This window comes from Nasonia vitripennis (genome assembly GCF_009193385.2).
Source record: "Nasonia vitripennis strain AsymCx chromosome 4 unlocalized genomic scaffold, Nvit_psr_1.1 chr4_random0003, whole genome shotgun sequence".
NCBI lineage: Eukaryota > Metazoa > Arthropoda > Insecta > Hymenoptera > Pteromalidae > Nasonia > Nasonia vitripennis.
In genome coordinates this window covers 707,647-729,015 of record NW_022279638.1, presented here as the reverse complement: position 1 = coordinate 729,015, position 21,369 = coordinate 707,647, and the positions used below count along the sequence as shown (strand labels likewise).

The following is a 21,369-nucleotide window of genomic DNA, read 5'->3' as shown; positions in this document are numbered from 1 at the left end:
GTGTGATATTGCTTGGTATCTGTCATAAACTCTCCAGAGGACTAAGCACTTTATTTGGGGTGGGAGGTTCAAGAGAGTGGAGGAGGCAAGGACAGTATTGCGTGCTATATCCTGGTATAATGTTCCCAGTCTAGCACCGCTTACAGTCATGTATTGGGGCCATGTCAGCTGCCTCCATAGACGTGAGGATTGCGGGTAATCGGACACATACCGGGATGCAGACTATCATCGAGCATGGATAATTTAACCAAGCAAGGAGAAAAAGCAAGAAAAGGAGCTCTCGAGATCTGGAATACAATCCAACGCATCCAACTTTCATAAGTCTGTTAAAAGCGATCTATTGGCGATTGTGATCTAGGTTAAGCGGCTTGAAAGAGGGCAAGTGGCGCTGGAAAAGAGCAAGGAGAGACTTGGATTGATGCTAAGTAAAGCAGAAATGTTATCGAATCAGCAGCATATCCAGAAGGAGGACAAGGCATCACAGACAATAGAAGCATCAAAAGCGGTGACGACAAAAACGCTAAATGAACATAAAGCAATGTCATCAAGCCAGGTAGAAGAGCGACAAAAAAAACTACGCTAAGAGAACAAGGAAAGATAAGGAAGTAGTCTCTGTGGTCGTCACATCAAAAATCTAATCACAGCAGTCTTCGGAAAAACGGCAGACCCACCCTGGCAGGAGGGTATCACCAGAAAAGAGAAAAAGAAAGAAAAGAAGAGGAAAAAGGATATACATGAAGGCACTGGTGCCAAGAATAAAAATGGCACTAGAAAACCACGAGAGAGGCCCACCAGGCCTGATGCTCTTGTTATAAAAGCTGCTGAGGGAAATTCGTACGCTGATATTTTGAGGAAAATAAAAGCAGACCCCAATCCGACGGTGCTTGGTAACAGCGTAAATAAAATACGCAAATCTGTGGCAGAAGATCTTCTTTTGGAGCTACGACGCACTAAGGAAGTGAAAACGCAGGAACTTTAAGAAGCGGTTAAAGCAGTGCTGGTAGACGAAGCCACAATCAAGAGGCTTCAGCATGAAGTTGTCTTTAAAATGATAGACTAACCACAAAGGTCGAGTACTCCTGGAAGCATTCGCTCTCGTGGATTTGGTTCTAGTTAACCAAGGATGCATCCGCACCTTTAGAAAGAATCGTTCAACCCTGGACGCAGTTAGTCTAGTGATTGACACTGCACAAATAGCGATAGAGGAGAAAAGATGGAAGGGAGGAAAAAAAAAGTGAAATACACGAGGCACTCCGGAAGCTAGATGTGCCTTTATATATACAAAGGATGATGCCCGACTACTTGAAAGACAGAATCTTATTATATGACACTAAGGACGGTACCAAGACCTAGAAAGTTACAGGAGGCATCCCCAATGGTCAGTACTTGGCCCACTGACTTGGAACATCATGTACGACGGAGTACTAAAGCTACAATTACCTGAAGGAGCAACAGTCGTGGGATTCGCTGACGACATAGCAGTAGTGGTAGTAGCGAATAATACACTAATGGCTAACAGAGACGGGTCTGGAACAAACCAGTCACAAAACGGTTATTTTTATTTCTAGTAGGAAGAAGATGGAGGAAATCACACTGACGGCGGATGGGCATGAGATCGTTTTTCAACCAACCATCAAATACTTGGGCAACACCATCGATGCAAGACTAAGTTTTAAACAGCATATGGAAATAGTTGCTCCCTTCAAAGAGTAGCACTATTGAAATTTTCCGTCATAAGTAGCACAACTCATTTGACGCACGCTAGACTAACACGACTTGCGCATTCCCGCGAAGAGTAGCATTTGCCGCGAAAACTAGCACAACTCAAACTTTAAACAACCAATTTCTATAAAAATTTCCCGATTTTTGCGAAACTGTCCCTATTGAACATTTTTAAATATTCACAATTTACAACTTTTTACCGAATTTAAAATTGTTTTCTCAAATACAATAGTTTTTTACAAACAGTTATTTAAATTGTTTACTTTATTTAGAAATTTCCAAAATTTTTCAAAACTTCGAGGTTTGGTTGTCTTTGTCCAAGGTTTTCATGGTTTTAACCAACCCAATAACCCAATAAAAACGTAAAATACTCACATTTTAAGTAATATAAAGTCGCGAGTTGTGCTAGTCTTTGCGGGAAATACGCGAGTTGTGCTAGTTTTGAACTGTGAAATTTGAACTGTGCTAGTCTTTTTAGGGAGCAACGAAATAGTAAGTGATAAGGCAGCAAAAGTTGGCGCTGCTCTATCACGATTGATGCCAAATGTAGGAGGGCCAACTCAGTAGCGAAGATTACTCTTAGCCAGTGTAAGCACATCGATTATGCTATACGGAGCCCCAATATGGGCAAATGCGATGCAAGTGAAATCGTATGCACGAAAGTTGACTACCGTGTATAGGCGAAGTGCACTAAGAGTGGCGTCCGCTTACCCTACGGTATCGGACGATGCTGTCTGCATTATAGCAGGCATGCCGCCTATTGACCTTTTAGCGTTCGAAATAAAGGACGTATATGACTAGGAGACGATCGAATGACAAAAGCCATGAGATCTGCGATGCCGCAAAAAAGAAGACGATGGCTGAATGGCAAACCAGATGGGACGCTAGTGGTAAGGGGCTATGGACTTATTACCTTAAACAAAGGATAGAAGACTGGATTGAAAGAAGACATGAGAAAGTTAACTACTACCTCACGCAGTTTTTGACCGGGCACGGATGTTTCCAGGCGTACCTGCATCGGTTCTGTTGTAATATGTGAATTTACGAACGCGAGCATAGTGCGTATGGCTCGCGTATATACAGTAAGCGCATACTATACTGTACACTCGGCTTCGTTGAGTCAGACTATGCTACGTTGAACTATACTCTCTCTTGCTCGTAAGACTCTAAGCTGAGCAGACGTACTGCCGACTATGGCAATTGCCATGTATCAACAAACAATTATTACTTATTAACATTACCCTCAGTGTTCTCAATTTACCCACAGATTTCAACAGGTTCAAACTAGACGGCTGTCCGAACTGCCCAATATGTTCGGATGCAACAGAGGATGTTGAGCACGTCTTTTGCGAGTGCTCACGGTATCATCAGGAGCGAGAAGATCTTAAGAGTTATCATCAGAGTAACTCCTGAGTCGATTATGACGGCCATGCTGACTTCAGAGGATGGGTGGTGCGCAGTCAGCAATTATGCAGCAGACATTCTCAAGAAAGTCAGAAACGACGAAGAAGATAGAAGAAGACAAAGAGGTCGAGTATGTACGTGTGTGTGTGCGACGCAGAAAATGAAGGATGATTATAGTGATGACGACCACATCAACCAGAAGCAGGCAAAAGTCTTTCGCCCTCCGCAAAGCATTGCTTGACTATGTTCTCCGTGAGGTGTTAAGCTCATTGTCACTGCGAAAATACCGAAGCAATAAATAAACACGAGGGATCATCATTAAATGTATCTGTTTATTAATCATAATTCACAAGAATGAATTGTATAAAAGAGAGAAACGCGTGTCGATGTGACCTCGGAGAACGTTCGTCTCAAGTATACGATCCTATCTATCGTCTCCGAGTTAGGACTACCTGTGTAGTCCTAACTTGGAGACTGGATCGTGAGTGACGGAATCGATAGGGAGCGCTCGCATGCACCCTCTTTTATACACCCCCGGTGTGATTCCTACTCGCGCTGTCGCCCGGAATCGTGAAAGGGAGATTGTGCTGAGTTAAAAGACTTGCAGGACAGGCTACTGAAAGCAAATAGTAGGAGTCCCGGGACCGTCCAAATCAACCAAACCGTCCGGGGCGTCCATGGCCTAGATGCGACCGTAAGACTTGACATCGTCAACTATCATGATGTCAACTATCGCATTACCATCGTTGACGTTGCCGTGCCATTCGATAACCGCCTAGAGGCTTTCGACCGCGCCTGTCAGGAGCAAATAACCAAATATATATCTCTGGCTAATCAATTGACGGATGGCAGCTTTAACGTCACAGTGGAGACTTTAATCGTGGGCGCCACGTTTTAGGGGTAGTTATTTGAAACTGTCTCACCAACCAGATCTGCGAATCAGATATGCGCGACGCGCGCTGGTGCGATGTTCAAAGGTAACAGCCCCCGTAATAACTTCTCTAACAAGACATAATGGATTCTTAAAACGAACTTGGTATTGTAATTCTTTGTTCAGTTAATTCTAAGTAAAGAAAGATGAAATTATAATTTACAAAAGCTACATAAAATAGAATATGTCTCTATAAATCCATTATATATATATATATATATATATATATATATATATATATATAAACATAATATAAATATATCCCTATTTCATATTTATCATATTTATATATCTCTATATATCCATAATATAAATTGATCAAGGAAATCAATCTTGAATGTTTATCGAAACTCTGATTTTGATATATATACTATAGGTTAGATAAAGAGCGAAAGCGCGCCAATATCTTGTATTTTGATTATTATTTTCTTTTTTATGCAGTTTTTGTAAATAATTGTATGTTCCTTTTATCAATAATAGAAATGAAATTATGTAGGCATCAACGGATGCTCATTATAACCCTATAACCGCATTTGAATTCAGCTATTAGTTTGTTTATTTGCATTTGCGATGTTTGCTTATTGCGACTAACTCCACTCACTTCTTTCGAGAACGAGATCAAGTTCAAAATTGAGATTCGAGATTCTCTAAGAGAAATTTTATATAAGAATGATAATATTACATTTAAAAATCGCTAATGTGAAAAATAGATTCATTTCAAATCCTCTATTACATTAAAATGTGTCTGGTAGCGGCTATAAGTTTACTTGATCGACAAAACTACCCCTCCTTAGAGGTTGAGGTAAACCGGAGGTAGATCAGAAGTGAACCGATAGTGAACCGAAAGTAATAGGAAAAAATACAAAATGATCCAAAAGTGACTAAAAATAACCGGCAATGAACCGGAAATGTACCGAAAATGAACAAGAAGTGACCAGAATGATGTATATTTGCTGAAGTACTCCTAAGGGGTGAATCAGAAATAATTCAATTAATAATAATTAAAATTTTAGAAAGTTTAAAAAGTATTATTCATAAACTGTAAATAATGTTGAGGCCTTTCTCATACATAAATATATACATATATTCATATTTTAGTGTTAAAATATCAAAATATTTAGAATTAAGTACAATTCTAAATGAATTTAATACCAAAAGTCACATTAATATAACTCATTTTAAAAAATTTACATTTGAATAAATATTTAACTCAGTATACAGTTGAACACACTTCAACGTTAAAGTGACAGTTAAATTTGAATAATAAGTATGGGCTATATAAAAAAAAGGTGAGATAAGATTATTTGACTTGTGGTTATTAAAAAAAAAGGTTACTAATATTTTCAAAAATATTATTTTAATGCACACTTGCCGTCCCGTCGTCTAATAGTTTATCGATGAAACATTTGAATTGTTATTATTAAGGTGTAAATCTGTTAAATCATATTAAAATTACAACATTTTTTTATTATAATCTAAAAGGAGCTTTGATTTATTGTAAAAATCTTTAAATATATGCGTAAAAGTTTACAGCAAAGAAAAAATCTCAAGCCAAATTTAATAATTTGCAAAAATAATAAGTATTTTTGGAATCATATTGGCTTTACGATTATTTTTTACCATAAACTTTTGCGTTATATGGATGAAGTGTTTTATTGAATTTCTATGTTTTCATTAAAAAGGCAATAAATGTGCATATTTGCGTGGGGAATGATCGTTAAGTAATTAATAAGTTGTTTTAAGTCAGTACATCGTAGACTATAAGACGACGGGACAGCAAGTGTGCATTAAAATAATATTTTTAAAAATAGTAACCTTTTTTTTAATAACCACTAGTCAGCTGATCTTATCTCACCTGTTAAACTTTAATGCTTAATGCTTGACATATATAAAACTGATTTCACTACATTTATTAACGTATATTTATAATTATATACAGAAACTTTGCAAACTGCAAACACTTGGCAATTCTTTCATAGATTTCATAAATTATGAAGAAGAAATTAGAATAGAATTCTTATACAGATTTATGAAGATGCCCTGGTAGAAAGTCTTATCAATGGTTGTCGGTAAACTGTATGCCAAAGTGACGTTTTTATTAGGTTTGTTCGCCAACCATAATCAACTGTTAGGTTATTTTCTACCAGGATGGAAACCAAACTTATAGTTGCCAACATTTAATTGTTAACAGTTTGAATTTTTTACACAGTAATTTGATGAAAAACCGTGAAATCATCGCTTGGAGCCATATGTATAACCACGGGAGTCTTAAATACTAGTCCTCTTCCTATAAGACTCCACCTAGTCAATACCATCCTCTATCTAATAGAAGCTCTAATATATATACTAATAGTATATATATATATATATATATATATACCCAGAAAACATCGCATGCTGAGCAATATCAGCGCAACCGTTGCTCGGCGCGTTTGCCGTCATATTGCCGTCATTTTGCGGTCAGCTTTTGTCAGGCGCACTGTAAGCAGGCAAATTGTCAGCACGCGTGCCGACAAATTGCGGGACATGTTGAAGTGACAATATGCCTGCAATTTTTCAGTACACTGCGCTGTTTGTTTGCAATGCAACTTATAAAAAACAGCGATGATGTTGCAATGCATTTTGTTGTTCAGAAATTAAGTAATTTTTTTAATACAATATCCCGTTTCGGAGCAAGGATGCAAAGCAGACGCCATCATATTTGGAGATGTGTCTTCTGCAGCAGTCTACGTTTACTCTAGCACCGCGCAGTAGTACAAATTGGAGCAGCAGTAGAAGTTTAAATAAACATATTTACAAGAGTTATAAAACGAAAACTATGTGTGTAGTGCAGTTATTAACTCTAGTGCAGTATTTCTCATGAGTTTTGTGCAGTTCGGAGTCTTCAAAAACATAACCATGAGTATGTATACTTTGACCTAACCTCACAATCAATCTCAGTCATATTTAATCAAAATTAAAACAGAGATTGATTGTTAGGACATTGCATTTGAATTATTCTATAAAATTGTTTACTTCAAGTAATTTGTTTATTTAGCAGGGTCAGTACAAAGTTGTAGCAGTAATTGAACATCGGCCAACAAACTTGAACATGCGGTGGGAAGAGGCTGACCATAGGAAGCAGCTTTTTGGAAAAAATAAAATGTATGGTGCAGCAGACAAATATCTTGGTCTTCAAGAAAATGTTGGCTTACATTCCTGCAATCATGTGAAAACTTCCTCTTTGGGTATCGTGTTTTCTAGAGGGAAATCAATTAAACTACGTTGGATCACCTTCATGTAGTCACTGGAAAAGCAGAAGTTATCATCGAGGGTAGCAACAGCATAGAAGGCCTGTCCAGGCGGCTGTACAGGAAAGCCCAGCCTTATCAGCTGCGAGTGAAAAGCTGACAGTTCATCAGTCTCCAGCAACATCAACTGGACGACTCTCAACATTTCCTTTTTATTTGCCATAGATTCCCATCGTATAAATTTACAGTTTTTGTTTACAATATATTTGTAGTTGCAGGTTCACAAACGGAGAGCAGATTTAAGAAGCTGACCATCCATCGCACTTTCCAATAACATCATCTTGGAGGACTCTCAACTGGATTGCTATCTAGCAGGTATGTGTTGAACAAAATTTGTTAAGTCAAGTTTGCTGAGACAAATAGCTTTGTAATATATAGCCAGACGCGCATACCAGTTTGCGGGTGTGTCTTTACAGGTAAAGTATGACACAGAGTAGAGTTAAATGAAATCTGCTACGGTAGATAGTTTTGTAATAGGTTTTATAATAACTGTAAAAGTTTAGAGACCTCAATCTAAAAAAGAAAATTAATTTCACTAGTCAAGAACCTTTTAGAATTCATACACTGACAAGATTTTTCAATTCTTTTTTGGATAGAGGTCAGTAAAATTGTACAGTTGTTATAAAAAGTATTGCAAAACCAGCTACCGTAGCAGATTTTATTTAACTTCACCCTGTGACACTGTTTACCTGAACAGCCAGAGGCGCATTACTAGTTTGCGCGTCTGGCTGTTCAGGTAAACAGTGTCACAGGGTTAAGTTAAATAAAATCTGCTACGGTAGATAGTTTTGCAATACTTTTTATAATAACTGTACAATTTTAGAGACCTCTAACTAAAAAAGAATTAAAAAAGCCTTTCAATGTATGCATTCTGAAAGGTTCATGACCAGTAAAATTAATTTTCTTTTTTAGATAGAGGTCAGTAAAATTGTGCAGTTATTATAAAAAGTATTGCCAAAGTATCTGCCACAGCAGATTTCATTTACCTCTACTCTGTGTGGCTGTTTACCTGTGAAGCCAGAGGCGCATTACCAGTTTGCGCGTCTGGCTGTTCAGGTAAACAGTGTCACAGGGTTAAGTTAAATAAAATCTGCTACGGTAGATAGTTTTGTAATAGGTTTTATAATAACTGTAAAATTTTAGAGACCTCAATCTAAAAAAGAAAATTAATTTCACTAGTCAAGAACCTTTCAGAATGCATACATTGACATGCTTTTTCAATTCTTTTTCGATTTAAATTAAAATTAATAATAAGAAATTAAATGATGCTATTATTTTTTACTGTTTTTTGAATTATTGAATCATGCAATAACTTTGTCTTTTACTTTATAAATTCTTTTCTTATATTGTTAGCCTTTCTTATAATCATAAACTGAATAAACTTTATATTTTTTAGGTGTATTAACAAAATCATCGCACGGACGGAGGTTCATCAGAAGGTTGGAGAGCTTCGGTGCCTTTTAAGGGTTCAAGGGATGAGCCTCACAGGGAAGGGCGAGGTCGGGGCCCTTTCCAACCACCCCCCAAAAAAAAAATTAATATAATTTCTTTGATTTATTTCAGGATTTCCTTTTGCAATCCATCCGCAGCCCACTTTCGTACTAGTTAATCTATACATCAGGTAAATGTTTATTGAATATATTAATTATATATTATAATAACAATTTTAATATTATATTTATTCATTATTTGTTTTACAGGTTTGCTGTTTACTACTTCAATAACCTGATGTCCATTGGCAAATAATTTTATACTTGTTGTATTTAAAAAAAATGTTTTAATGTTCTAATAAAATTAAAAAATAAATAAATTTGTAGATTTTTTAATTTGCGCGCCTTTATTTGTAGATTTGTAGGTTAGGAACGCTCGCCGAATGCGCATCCGCGCTGTCAAAATGACCGCAATATGCCTGCAATATGACGGCGTGCACGCCGGCATTTTGCGCGGCGTACAGCGCCGCGATCCGCGCGCTCGGCAATTTGACCGCAACTTGACGTCAAAAAGCCGGGGTAGTTTGCCCGCTCGTGCGTGGCGTGCGCGACGTCATGTTGCCTTCAAATTGCTTGCATTTTGCCTTGCGATGTTTTCTGGGTATATATATATATATCTTCCTATATTATATAGTCATTTTGGCAAGACTCCCCCCCACCACCACCCCACTACCCCCCCACCACCCCTCCACCACCCCCCCCACCTTGGCCCCCCCACCAAAACACGTAAAATTCTTTCATTTTTCTGTTATTTTCGAAAATCTCAAAAACCCCCCCACCACCCCCCCACCGCCCCCCCACCACCCCCCCATCGCCCCTCCACCACCACCCCGCCTGGCCCCCCCACCACCCCCCACCAAATAACATGACTGCTCTCTGCGTTATCGGGCTTGAGACCGTCATACTTTCACAACGCTATTGCGTAGTAAAATAAGGCCGCATTAACAGTCCAATTAAATACAAATTTATAACATATTATGATAGATTTAAATTGGATAATATTAAATAGAATTAAGGTTTAGGTTAAGGTAAGAAGTATCAGTTCCAAGAGAACCAGATATTGAAGATCTCTAATTTTATTTAAGTTATAAGATTAAAGTTAATTATTAATAACGTGTAAATAAGTTAGGGAATAATTGAGTTCAAAGAACTCAAAGAACCATCAGAAAGTATAATCATTATAGATGATTCACTGATTGAATAAACAACAAAATGGACAAGATAAGCGAGATCAAAGACCTCGATGAATTTTCAGGTAATATGAGTAGTCAGACAGAACTAGAGAGACAGAATAAAGAGACAGTTTTCCAAATAATTTAATTTTCAGGATCACCTCACGTCTCCCAATGGCGCGCAACTCGAAAAGTCTATCATTTTATAGATGCCTTTTGCGGCACAAAGATTTAAACATTAAGAACATTAAAAAAAATTAAAATTAATTTAAAAAAAAATATATATATAAATTCAAATGATGAATTTCAAGCGTCAGAAAACTTCAAAAACTAGCTAAAACTATTTTAAATGCCATTAATAGTAGAAGTTCAATGTTAAACAATACTTTTACTTCCAGTAACAGGTTTTCTTATACAATAAGATCGATCATTTTCAACCATCCAGAACATAATTATCAGTTCATGAAAATAAAATTTTGAAGATAAAATCACACAGAAACTACAATAGGGGGTTGGCGAGCGAAGCGAGCAGGGGGGCGGAGCCCCACTAGTATATATATATATATATATATATATATATATATATATATATATATATATATATATTAGTAGATACATTTTTTATCGCTCTATTATCTTGAAGGAGTTCTATTTGTCTTCTGATTGGTCGGTTGAAAAACGGCGCGTTTGCAATTCGAATTTAAATTAAAAGTAGTATTTAAAATTTTATAAAAATGAAATGTCCTCATTTTTGTCACTACTAGAAAAAATTAGATAATTTTGAATTCTGTGTTGAAATATGTGATTTTATTATTGAATGATTATTAATCAAGCAATTATAAACAAACATTTTTTTTATATTAAAAGGCTTAACGTACCCGTGTTCCGTGAAGCCTCACATATCTTTTTAAAAGTACTTAACATCCTCTTTCGCTATATACCCTCTATCACATTAACGGGCATAACTACCCGTATGCCATAAAGCCTCTTTTTCCAATTACTCAATATCCTTTATTATATTAAAGGGCTTAATCCTTCACGGCTCAACGTACCCGTGTGCCGTGGAGCCGTCTAGAATTCAAACAATGATTGAAAAGCGCCGCTTTTGTGCAAGATTTTAAACAATAATCAAAAAGCATGTATCCGTTTTGCTCTTTTTTCATGCAAACTTTCGATCAATGACTTTATCGAGTTGCTTCTACTTTACTTCAAATGTTAGTTTATCACACGAGTAAAGAAGTATAATAAATGCGCACAAATAATTCTTATTGACTAATGCACTCTATCTGGCAAGGATAGTTTCGGACGTAGACAAATACTACTATGAGACTCAGCAAATATTATTTGCAGGTCACTCCTCTATCGTAGCGAGGGCTTGTTAGATTTGTGTTATACTTGTAAGTGTTTGTTACTTATTCTAGAGCTTTGCCACAGGTAGCATCAGTCTTTACGCATCAATAATTTGTTATGTTTTACAGCACTATTATACTGCACAGTTGGCACTAAATATTTCTTATCACTGCCCGATTGTTCGTTGTCCGCGTTGTAGCCTGTTGAGTCTTTGCACAATACACTAAGGTAGACTCTGTTTACTCTGCCATCGGTGCACTTACCCCTGTAATCTCTCATGATTACTCGGACAGAGTTAGGTGGACACTGATGCATGCTCTCTTTCAGAGGTGTGATGCTACGACAACTTGTTAGTCCCTTAACATGTGCGATCCCACGCTCACATCTTACTCACTTTCGTTTTGCTGATGCTTCGAAAATTCAGGAACAGTCGCAAGAGATTTGAACGTGCATTAAAGTACGTACTATGCAGCTGCGTCTTCTTATTCATTATTTTTCTTGGTATAGCTACGCAGGAGCATCTTCTTAGTCATTCCCTTTTTTCACTGACCAGCAGAGAAAAGAATTTCGACAACGATACTGTCTAAAACCCGAGATATTCACACGTGCATCTATAGTATAATCATACAGCTGCTCAGTCATGATTCTCAGTCATGATTCTCGAGAAAAAATAATTGCGCATGTATCAACGAGCTTAGCGCATATAATATTACTTAAATAATGTCTAAAACTTTATTTTGACCTTGTGTATGGATACTGAGCCCTTATAATCGCTTCTTGTAAGAGAACCAAAATTCTTTTACTTTTTCGATAACTCCAATATTTACAGAGTTATTGAACTTTTTCAATTTTACTTATTTTACGAAAATTTAGTTTATGACCTAGAGCAATGATTTTTTAGTACACGTATTTTTGCACACTTTATCGAGTGGCATTGAAGAAAAATTGAAATTTCCAAAATTCACGATTTTTTTCTGGCTGAATTCCGTAGGATATCGGATAACACAGTCAAGCGCTGCGCTCTCTTTTCTTATTGTTCTTTCTTTCAAACCATAATTCTCACTGCAATTAAATGCACACACAGGAACACTATTGTCCGCATTCAACACGTGCAAGGGCTATCAGCGTTTTAATTTTTAAAAGAAATTATTGAACGAATGTCCCTCTACTAATCATTCTAAGAAATCCTTGCATAAAACTTTCTTTTCTTTAGCTTTCATGTCGCCTGTAAATATGAGGACTCACAGGTGTCGTTCTAAGAAACCTTTGCAAAATAAATTCTGATAAACATATGTACACCTGACTGTGAGTAAGCAACATGAGTCTAAAATAAATTGTCTTCTATCAGCAGTATCAACGAAAAAAAGAGCGTGTGATTTTGCACTGCATCCCCACCGTTTATCCTGCACCGAGAGAGTATTTAAAGAGCTCCGCTCGATGGTCTTGCCAGTTTCCTTTAGATAGTCAAAACATTTTTTATACAGAATGATTCGAGCAAGTGTGACACGTTTAGTAAAAGTTTTGCGTGAAGCATTGAAAATTGCGAGAGTTCTAGATCCGTACATTCGTACGATGTGTGATGCAGTGTGGGCTTCAGATCTTCAGCAGCAATCAATAGATAATTTATGTAGAAAGATGCGTTTTCTCCTTCTACATTGTAGAATAACCACGGTATATCGTATGTTCACTAATGACCTATTCCGTAATCCGGATGTTCTGTCGATTGCTCTGGAAAGCATACGCCAGCGTAATGATCATGAACATCCACTAGCGCATATAATGTTTCGCCGCCAATGTAAGTATGAGATATTAACGTTTTACAATCATATTGATCATTTCAATTAGTCTGAGCTTTACTAAATTTTTTTCAGTAATTAACGAGATGATGAGAGATACCAGGGGTGATGAAATCATAATGGCGTGTAATGAGCACCAGTTACAAACGTAAGTATTGAGTCAATTAAAATAAAAAAATTAACTTATTTTTGCTGGTACTGCTTGGTACGGCAATCGTGGTTTATAATTTTTCAACGTTTGGTCGCGGAAACCCACCAATATATGACGGCATTCAAACTGTCAGCGAAACTAATGGAAATGTCGCACATATATTACGAATGATGTATTATAAGCGAACGAATCATTATGAGCCGATATTAAATCTCGTTGGAGCATGTGGTACCGACGGCTATTGTATACCATGCAACAAAGCGTATTGGCGAGCTGAGGAGCATAGATGTTCCAAGAAGTGCTACAAATGTTTTTCATCGCCGCCATGCAATCTGACGGAAAATCTCATAGCATGTAATAACTGTTTACGATTATTTTTTGGCAATGTTTGTTTGAATAACCATACTAAAATCGGATCATATAACAGAAATAGTAATGTATGTACGAAAGTAAGACTTTGCCAAACTTGTCTTAAAATAGTTAAGGAAATAAAATACATGAATGCGGTGTGTCTTTCTGTACAATATGTAAATTACGTTTACCTATTAGGCATCTATGCTACATACAGCCAATCAAACGAGCGACCCGTTCAAAACCAACTATGTTTTTGTTTTATGACTTTGAAACGCAACAATCTCTCCCGGTGCTGGGCGACGCAGAGAAAAAAGTACATGTTCCAAATTTGTGCGTTGTACAGCAGGTATGTACAGATTGTATAGAGATTGAAGATATTTTAATTAGATGTGAGATGTGTGGTACTCGGGAATATGTGTTCGATCATGAGCCGATAAAACAGCTTGTTGATCTTGCATTAGCAACAAGAGAGCGATTTCAACAAGTCATATGCATAGCACATAATTCTCAAGGATTCAATGCGCAATTCATATTTAAATATGTTGTTGAGAAATTCAATCAAGATCGAGTCGTGCCATCGGTTGTCATGAATGGCTCAAAAATAATTTTAATGGAGGTTCTACAAACAAAGTTTATTGATAGTTTAAATTATTTTCACATGCCTCTTATCAGCTTACTGAAAGCCTACGGTTTACCCGAAATGAAGAAAAGGTATTTTCCCGCATTTATTCAATACTGTGGAAAATCAGGCTTACGAAGGTCCTCCACCGCCCCTTGACACGTATACTGCAGATACAAAGAGTAGCAAGGAACGAGAACGATTTTTAAAGTGGTACGACAAACAAGTGCAAGATGGATACGATTTAATTTCCAAAGAAAAATTTTAAAATACTGTAAACAAGATGTGACCATTTTGAGATTGGCGTGCTTAGCTTTTCGCGAAACCTTCATGAAATTCGATGTAGACCCTTTCACTGAAAACACAACTATAGCCTCTTCTTGCATGCGAGTGTTTAAAAAGAAATTCTTGAAAAAGGATCAAATTCGTATTATATAACCTCGTGGTTACAGATTGACAGACAATTAGTCTAAAATTGCTATACACTGGCTCACCTGGATGGAGCAGCAAGTTCTTCATCGTGACATCGAGCATGCGGGGCGGGGACAGGAAAAAAGACTACCAAAAAGTATCGTGGTTGGCGGTTATTGTGCACCGCAAGGCGAGGATGATCACCGTGGTATAGTGTTACAGTTTCACGGCTGTTTTTGGCACGAGTATCCCCAATGTTATAGAATAAACAGAGATACAAAATTAGCGAGTGGTGAGTCGATGGATGAAAGATACGAGAGAACATTGTGAATTAGTAATAGATTGAGCCAATTATCAGTTAATTAAAAAATGGGAGTGTCAGTTTAATCATGAGATATCGCAATATGAGGAACTCCGTCATTTTATTCGTGAAAATGTGGGGAATGTAAGACGAAAACCACTTGATCCACGAGATGCATTTTTTGGCGGACGCACAGGTAACACAGTCAAATTGTTTGATTGTCAGGGTCAAGAAAAGATCAAATATGTTGATGTGTGTTCACTTTATCCATTTATTTGTAAACGTGGTGTCTACCCCATTGGTCACCCGAAAATTTATGTCGGCCAAAAGGAGTGTGGGCAGTTGATAGGTGCCAAAAATGACATTTTACAAGTAAATGGCTTGATTCCGTGCGATATATTACCTCCACAAAATTTATATCATCCTTTATTGCCAGTAAAAATGCATGGCAAATTGATGTTTCCATTGTGCCGGACATGTTGCGAACAAATGATACAGGATGACTGTCCTCATGAAGATCCCGAAAAGCGTGTTTTGCGAGGAACACGGGTATCGGAAGAAGTGAAGTGGCTGTCACAATAGGCTACGTTATCAAAGCGGTTTATAAAATTTGGCAATACAAAATGACCCGGTACAACCAGACGGAACGTCAAGGTAGTATTTTTGCCGAATACATCAACGGGTTCTTCACTCAAAAGGTTGCAGCATCGGGCTACCCACCAGACTGCATTACAGAGGAAGACAAGGAGCGCTGCATCAAAGAATTAAAACACGACGAGGGAATAAGTTTGAATAAAGATGATACGTTTAAATCCCGGTTTACGATCCGTAGCAAAACTCTGTCTAAACTCTCTGTGGGGGAAGTTTGGTCAGCGTGAGAACTTGACGAAAACACTTGTTGTAAACAATCGAGAGACTTTGATAAATTTACTTACCAGTGCCGAGGGAGAGGTTAACGGTATTTTACCTGTTAATAACGAAACCCTCTACGTCAATTGGTGCTACAGAGACGACGCTCTGACATTTTCGCTATCATCGTCGATGACAAATGTGGTCCCCGCTGCTTTTACAACGACACAAGCACGTTTTAAACCGTTCGAATATCTGCATGCTTTGGGATTCCGAGCTATTATGACCCTGATTCAGTATTCTATGTTAGCAAAGGGGAAAGTGGTGAGTACGAATTACCAATTGGTACGTCATTGGGTAGTTTGACGGACGAGTTAACCGACAAGGGTGTTAGTATATACATCACGAGCTTTCTGTCGGGGGGTTCAAAATTTTACGCGTACAAATCTAGAAAACCAAACGATGAAGAGGACTGTGTGTGCAAGGTAAAAGGTATTCGTCTGAACTACATGAATAGTCAGCTAGTCAATTTTGATACGATTCGAGAGATTATCACTTCCCCAAACATGGAAATACTGATGACTAACAGCGCTATACGTAGAACGGCATTTCACGACGTTATTACTCAGGATGAGACCAAAACATGTAAGCCTTTTTATGTCAAACGAAGATTTGTGAGGTTAGATAAAAGCTATCTATACGGTTATAAGAGTGAGTCAGCGACAACTAATGGTTTACACTGACATACCTCGAAACCCTGTACACAGATGGCGTTATAAAAAGTGCTGTTTATTGGTCAAGCATCTTGCTGAATGAGCACGACACACCGTTGTAATTCGTAACCACCGAGCTGATTGGCTGTTTGTACTGATGACAGTGAAGGTGCTGGCGGTAGTGACAACGATGGCGCTAGCAGCGGGTACATCTATATTTAAGCAAGAGCGCTCACTCTAAAAGTTACTAGTATTTAACCAACTGCACGACAAAACGTTGAACGGAGCTTTTTGCTTCAATAAAAAAGTATGTACATCAATAATAATTATTACTACCACTCAAATAATACAATAATAATATTATTACATATTATATTAGATGGATTTAGAAGGCCTCAACAAGATTGCTAGCGGAGTCTACCTTCCCACGAATAAAATATCCGAGCTGGAGATTGAGCGTCATCATATGGTGACGCCACTGAAAGAGGTAAAGACGTTTTGGCTCGAAGATTGTGGCAGTCCTCGACGAAGAATTCCAAATTTTTCTTCCTTCTCGGGTATCTTCCGCACTGATCAAGGATTCTGAACTGTTTAACAGCTTAAGTGCTCAAGCTAATAAACTACAACTTTTCTTAGATTATAAGGATAATAATAGCATCGAGTTTACCACAGTTTAAAATTTTTTGTGAAGAAATAACAATTAATATAAAAAAGCGAGTACATTTTCAAGAGAAATCGGTAGTTTATTTCATTTGTACGTGGTTGTATGCCTTTAAAAATGCACGTTGCGGAGAGTGGGAACAAATAGCCCGTGATCGAGACCGTTTCCGAATGAGGATTAAGAGAGCTGATAAAATTATTACGTATTAATATTATTATATAAAATGGTTGTAAAAGATAATATTGTTCACAATGATCGTTTTTCTCAATAAAAGTATTTTTCTTTTCAATGTGTCTATTAATCATTACTTAATCCTTTATACCAAACCTATTCATCATACATGTAGACGCAAAAACATATATTTTTTTTAATATTAAGTACTTATTTCACCTGCTGTAATTATAGATGGCGCTATGCTACGTCGAAAGTTATTGGTTAATTATTCCAAGATCGCTAATCTAATTGGTTGTACTTATGTAAGTATTAGTATAATCGTGCAAGGTTCCATGTAAAGGGTAAATTAAGGCGACGGGCATGTGATTTTGTCAGTAGCTATTATGGATACACGATGAAAACATCCGTTTACCTCTATGCTGTGCGGTACAACAGGATGTGGTAAAACGGTTTTTGTAAAAAAGTTCTTAAAGGTTCTTTAGCGTATGTGTGATACCCGAATCGAACGCATCATTATCTACTATGCAGAGTGACAGGCAGGTTATAAGGATCTTTAAGGCAAGAACGTGGAATTTCGTGAGGGCTTGCCCCAGACTAGTGAATCGTCGTCCAATGGTGGTATAGTCGATATTTTCTCGAAGGCATCCCATCATCACTCGCTCTCGGTAATATTCAGCACACAAAACATCTTTCATCAGGGTAAAAGACAACATGACATATCTCTGAACGTACAATACGTTGTAGTTTTTAGAAATTTGCGAGACAGATCTCAGATACACCATCTATCACGTCAACTGTGTCCCGAAGATCCACGATTTTTGCAAGAGGCTCACTGGGATGCCACCTCGAGGCCGTATGGGTATCTTTTACTGGATTTAAAGCAAAATACACCAAATAACTGAAGGTTTCACATCTGTATTTTTCCGGAAGACGAATTGTATTACGTCTACGTGTCACGTAGTAAATAGATAAAGGGCGGCGACACGTCGAATCTCGTGCCAATCGTCTCATTGTGGTGGATTCGCCTAAAAAGCGACATCCTTTTACTCGCAAGGATGCTGTCATTTTGAAAGCACTGTTTCATCTAAACAATAAACAGCGAAAGGCTCTCCTGCAGACAGTCGATTCGAAAATAGTGCGTCATATTTGCGAGTGTGCCTTGAATGTATTGATTGATAACGTTCCACTGGAAAAGTCTCACAAGTCACGCTTACGCAGACACGCAAAAACTTTGAGAAAACTAGCCGAACCTTGGGTAAGCCTGTCGAAAAAGAAAAAAATTGTACAACGCGGTGGTTTTTTACCTGCATTATTAGCACTAGTCATTGGTACACTGCTAGCTAGTATCATTAGTAAGTAGACAACATGGAACACGCCAAAAAGATGGTGCTCGTACCGCACGAGAACGTTGAACGTCTTCAGTGCTAGCAAATGATTGCCGAGGTTATCGTGAAAGTTCTATACTAAAGACAGTTCAAACACCCGGTGCCGTAATGAGATTGGATGCTGAAATGAATAACATACTGAATTCATGTACTTACCAAAGTGATCGAGAAAAATGGGGTCAATATTGGTCGGTATTACAACGATATCTTCAATTTAAGGATGCTGATAGCAATAATAAGGTTATGAAAAAAGTGGAGAAAGATAACAAAGAACAGCGACAAATAAGAAAAAAATGACTACGATGAAGAAGACAACGATGATGACAATTATGATGACAACGAAATACAGAGGATCGAAGAAGAGGATCGGATCGATGCAGGTATCATAGAGAGTGTACCTTTAAAGTTCAAAAAGAAAGCTGGTCACATATTGCAAAAATTACGAGTTAGTGGCAACATTATTTGGGATGGGAACGGTGCCGTGACAATAAGTGGCGTGCGTATACACAATGCCAACATGATCGATCTGATAAACGATACAATGAGAACTAGATAATGCCCACCACGATTTTGGTCATACGCAATTTGCCGTTGCTCTTCGTGAATCATTTATACCAAGAGAATACATCGGTAATAAACGCGTTTGGGATAGCATGATAGCTAGTACAACAGGTGCTGATCTACCTGGAAATTCTACACCATTACCGCCAGGTGGTTCTCGAGGAGCTATACCACGCCAGGCTTTAACACCAGGTGGCAGCAATCGTCTATTTAGTACGCCACGTCACCGTGCTGAGATTGTTGGTCGCGCAAGCAGCAGTACTGTTGAAAGCAACAAAGCGGACGAAAGCAGCGGTGGTGTACCAGCGCGAGTGCTAAAGCGAGTGCAAAAAGAAAGTAGTCGTGTCCAATTCTGAGGTCTCGACGTGGCGACGATTGAGCGGGAGATTCAGCCCGGTCAAGAAACCAAAATCAGCGTCAAAGAAGACGAAGAACAAGAATAAATAAGTGTGAATAATAGTGCTCTGGATGAATTGATTGATTTATTACCGTTTGAAATGCATGTACCTGGATACAAATTCTGTGGTCCAGGTACAAAACTAGCGGAACGTATTGAACCTGGTGAAGTCGGTATCGATCCGTTGGACGATGCGTGTCGTCAGCATGATCTAGCTTATGACGATAAGCAAGGCAACCGACGCAAGGCTGATCAAGTTTTAGCTGAATATGCATTTTCGCGAATGCTCGATGATGAAACAGCCGAAGACAAGCGTACGCTAGCGATGATGACAGCCTGTGGCATGGTGAGCTAGATAACTTTCGAAAAATTTTTTTGACGTATCAGGAGATCACTAAAGAATAAGAGAAAAGTTCAAAAGAAGTCAGACAGTAGCAGCAGCAGTAGTGGTAGCAAAGCTGATGACACTGTGAAAAAAGGGGCTAGAAAACAACAAAAACATCGTAAAGAGAAAACAATTAGTTAAAGTGACTGAAGATATAATGCAAGATGAGTAGAAGAAGAAGATTTGGGAACATTTATTACGAGCCTTCACATCCGGCAGCGTACGCTAGTATTAAGAAACTTTTTCAAGCTACACGTAAAAGGATAAAAAACAGTAAAAAAAGAGAAAAAAACTAATCGCGAAGATGTTGTTGAGTGGCTCAAGAGTCAAGATGCGTCTAATCTACACAGGCCAGTAAGACGTCGATTTGTGCGACGTAGTTATAATGTGTGTAATTTGAATGATGTGTGAGAGGCTGATCTCATGGATTTGAGATCCTTAAAAACTTACAATGACGGTATCTTGACTGTCATTGATGTTGTCAGTAAGTATAGTTGGCTGGAACCGATCAAGCTCAAAACTTCCAGAAATATCGCTGAGGCTTCCTTGCGGGTGCTGTCGAGAAGCAATGGTCGTAAACCAATGTGTCTCCAGACAGCAAGTTTTGCGCGATAAAGACATTGTTCAGAGTGGCACGTAGTCCGGATACGAAGGCTGCCATCGCTGAGAGAGTGATAGGAACTATTAAAGAGCGAATTTGGCGATATTTCACTCACAAAAATACACGCAGATACATTTACGTGTTGCAGAATATTATAGAGGCGTACAATCACAGCAAGCACTCAGCGACAAAAATGACACCAGCATATGTGACCTTGTACAACGTTAACAAAGCGCGAGAGAATTTAGAACGTCGTTATAATAATAATAAGAGCGCAAACTCAACCCAAAGTTCAAAGTTGGTGAGCTGGTTCGTGTCAGTTGTGCATGAAGCGTCATTGACAAGGAATACAAAAGCGGTTGGACACTAGAGTTATTTAAAATTGCACTGATTTCTCTGACACGTCAACCGCCCGTCTACCATCTACAAGATTTGTCAGGTGAGGACATAGACGGTTGTTTCTACAAAGAGGAATTGAGCAGAGTCATAAAGATTCTTGATGCAACATCATTTGAAATAGACAAAATTTTGCGTAGCAGAGGAAAGGGTCATTTAGATCCCCTTAACATTTCAACACGTGCCACCCGAGAAAGAAGAGAGAAAAATTTCGCTGAAACGAATTCCTCCCACGAAACTGGAGACGAATCAGCTA

The 21,369-nt window shown here is 38.0% G+C and overlaps 2 protein-coding genes across 7 annotated transcripts in view; one reads left to right on the top strand and one right to left on the bottom strand.

Moving 5' to 3' along the window:
* Window positions 1–21,369, top strand: part of LOC100679361 (SNF-related serine/threonine-protein kinase) — a 738,484-nt gene that overhangs the window by 103,190 nt on the left and 613,925 nt on the right. The window lies entirely within an intron of this gene.
* LOC100113956 (syndetin) overlaps window positions 1–21,369 on the bottom strand; it is a 272,371-nt gene that overhangs the window by 160,721 nt on the left and 90,281 nt on the right. The window lies entirely within an intron of this gene.